This window comes from Galendromus occidentalis, unplaced genomic scaffold (assembly GCF_000255335.2).
Source record: "Galendromus occidentalis unplaced genomic scaffold, Mocc_1.1 scf7180000076764, whole genome shotgun sequence".
Classification (NCBI taxonomy): Eukaryota; Metazoa; Arthropoda; class Arachnida; order Mesostigmata; family Phytoseiidae; genus Galendromus; species Galendromus occidentalis.
This window is the reverse complement of record NW_003804753.1, coordinates 9516-12784: the sequence shown is the minus strand read 5'-3', so window position 1 is coordinate 12784 and position 3269 is coordinate 9516. Positions and strand designations below refer to the sequence as shown.

Sequence of the window (3269 nt, the reverse complement as noted above, 5' to 3'; positions counted from 1 at the left end):
CTTGCCCTATGTAGATGGTCTATCTGTAGGTCTGCCATCTCAAGGTGCATGAATGTGTTTCACTGCTCGTTCAAACGCATCCTACTCGAAAATATTACTCGGCTCACCACTTTAACGATTTAAGTTTATTCCGAAATTCGGGATTTCCGTGCGAGGGGGAATGATGAAATATATTGAGTCTTCAGTCTAGTATGCGCCCAGAAATCCCTGTGGCTTGAATTAGTGAATTCACCAGAGCGGAACGTCCCTGGGTATTTTCTCAACCCTTCCGCGCGCTTCATTGTCAGTGTTCTTCTGTAACCCTCAGTATCTGAACAATTAGCTAACCCTGAGCAGTTGTTACAATGTAACCCTTTTCACTGGAACACTATATAAGGATGGAATAAAGAATCCCCATCAGGGGGAACGTTCGCCAGTTACCCAGTGTGTTCGCTAGCCGAAACTTCGATAGGTGGACATTAAAATCTTCATCGACCAATGATTTTCGATGAGCCTCGTCTGCGTCTCGTCCAACCTCAGCGAGCATTAAATACATAATATTGGGGGATCTGATGGTAGAGCAGGTCCCTAGCATTGGTATCATCATCGCCATCGTCTGTGAGAGGCTCTATAAGGAATTCAGGAGGAATTCAGTTTGAAGTCAGCCGTGAGAGTGGAAACAAAAACGCAGCGGTTTCCTACGCGTTCTGTTCTCGGCCTTCAACGAAAACGATGTTCCGCTGATTCGGCAGATGAACGGCTAATCGATAGATTACGTGAGATTTGTGTTCCAATTCATAGCCACGGATTCGATACAAAGCTTCCGGAGCATACACAAACCTAGCATTTGAATGCTGCCTTATTTCATCGCATTCGTTATCCGAATTTATGGTGATAAGAGCTCTATCAACTCCTTCGTATACGTATTTGTAGAGATACTCCACTGGGGATATCATTCCGCTTTCTAAATTGATATGAAAATTATACCGAAGTAAAAGGTAAGGATTGTACGGAACAACCCACTCGACACAATGTAATCTGTCGCCAATCGTGGCTTTGTACCTGTTTCGTCTCCGTAGGAACGGATAGCCGTCGTGCGTGGCCGTGGTATTCTCCCGCAACTCTTTCGGGAATTTTTTCCCGCATTCCCCATTCTTAGAACGCGGTGCCTCAGGGTTGTTCGCAACGCAGTTTCGATGTATCATGAAAGATTTTACTGCGTCATGTAATTCTGGTTCATGAATGGGGTCGGAAATCTCGGCACAGCAGACTCGATCGATAGCTTCTGGTGAGCATGCTTTGTAGTCGTTTTGAAGCATGAATAGAGCATGGCAATGAGGCGAACCTCGTTTCTGAAAATCGATCACCATGACATGGGCAACGACGCTTCCGAAATCCACCAATTTGAGTTTTAAGACTCGAGTAATTGAATCGGGGCGATCCTCTGGTGCTTGGAACCGATATAAATCCTCCTGGATTTCCCTCCATTTGGGATTGCAAGTTATCCTTATGAATAAGGCGGGTTTTCCGAAGCGTGCCACGATTGCCATGGCATCCTGGTAATTCTGTGTAATGTGCCGAGGTGGACCAATGAAAGACGATGGAAGCATCACACGGCGTCCAGCCGGTCCACTCGTCTCCCAAACCATGTAATCCTGAAGCCCTTGATAAGTGTCGGCTCGCAATTTCAACTGATTCTGTCGACAGTAGTGTTCTGTTTGCTTCACCTCATTCCGTGGTGTGATGATGACGAGCTGATTGACCCAAGCTCTAGCATGAGTCTCGATACTGACTGTTTATTATTGTATTGTTATGAGGTCTGCTCGAGTGAGGCGGTGGAATTTAAATTGCTAAACAATACATCCCCCTTCTTTTTACAAATTATGAGATTATACACAAGTGGGTGAGAGATCATTATCGTTCACAATGTTATTCGACTTTCTTCCGGGATTCTACTTGAGCGTCTTAGGGATGGCTCGGCGTCGTCTTGTTGATCTACATATACTTAAGGATGGCTCAGGCTGGAACGACGAAGTGCTAGTTGCGAACGCCTCTGGAGATTAGGGCGGTGACGGCGTACGATTGAGATCTTGTCGATTCCTCCTGTAGATTGCTCCGTCGTCTTGTTTCACCGAATACGATCGAGGCTGGGGCAGCACTGCCAGAATCGTTACTCTTTTCCATGTTAGAGTGTTTCTGTCGAACACAGTGACCTTATCATCCTTCTTTATATCTGCTTGTTCTCGAGTTCCTCGGTCATAGAATTTCTTATTTGTCTCTCTCTCTGCAGTGAGGACCTTGGTAACTTGTTCTGGCTTTATGATTTTTGGCTTCAATTGCCTGGCGATCATTGGCATTCCGGTCTGCGCGTGTTTTGACGTTGATCTCTGTGCTGGAGATCCCAAATCTCTCAATCGAGGGGTATTCCTCCATACGAGAACGGCCGCATAACACTCCTGAGTTCCATACGTAGTCTTCTTCAAAATCTGTTAGATTATGATCGTGGAAGACACGTCGTCTTAGTCTTATTCGGACGAAGTTAAGTTTTATTTCGGCTTGCTAGCTCTTTTATAGATAGCTTGACAACGAAGACCATCGCGGACATGCGCAGATATTCTCACACCCCCCCGTGCGCATGTTAGCATAATCCTAGTTTCTCTCGGCATTGCTTGAACTTCTCAGCCGCTAATCCTTTCGTTGAAATGTCGGCTACCATTTCGGCCGTGGAAACATACTGTATCTTAACAAGACCGTCCCTGACCATTTCCCTGATGAAATGGTGGCGGAGATCAATGTGCTTGGTTCGTTGATGCTGGATACCATTAGCGCTTAGAAGAACTGCCCCTTGGTTATCGCACCAGAGCGTCATGGGTCGATTCACGGTGACGGCGGGCAGCTCTGTGAAGTTCAGCAACCATTTGATTTCCTGACACGCGGCGGAGCACGCCATATACTCCGCCTCGCTTGTTGACAACGCCACCGTCGGCTGTTTCTTGCTTGTCCACGAAACACAAGCTCCAGACAGCAGGAACGCGTATCCTGTTGTAGATTTTCTACTCTCCTGGCATCCGCCCCAATCAGCATCGATAGGCTCATAGGCTTGGTAATGCTTCCATCGAATCTCAGTTGAAGGTCGATTGTTCCTTTGAGGTATCTCATGATTCTCTTGACGGCCGTCCAGTGCGCGTTTGACGGATCGATACAAAATTGACTCACAACTCCAACTGCATGGCAGATATCAGGACGCGTTATTTGAGAAACATGAATCAGACAACCGACTGCTTCTCGAT

The 3269-nt window shown here is 46.6% G+C and overlaps 1 pseudogene; it reads right to left on the bottom strand.

Annotated features, from left to right (window-relative positions):
* Positions 1 to 467: 467 nt before the first annotated feature.
* LOC114828017 (uncharacterized) lies at positions 468 to 2336 on the bottom strand (annotated as a pseudogene).
* Positions 2337 to 3269: the final 933 nt, after the last annotated feature.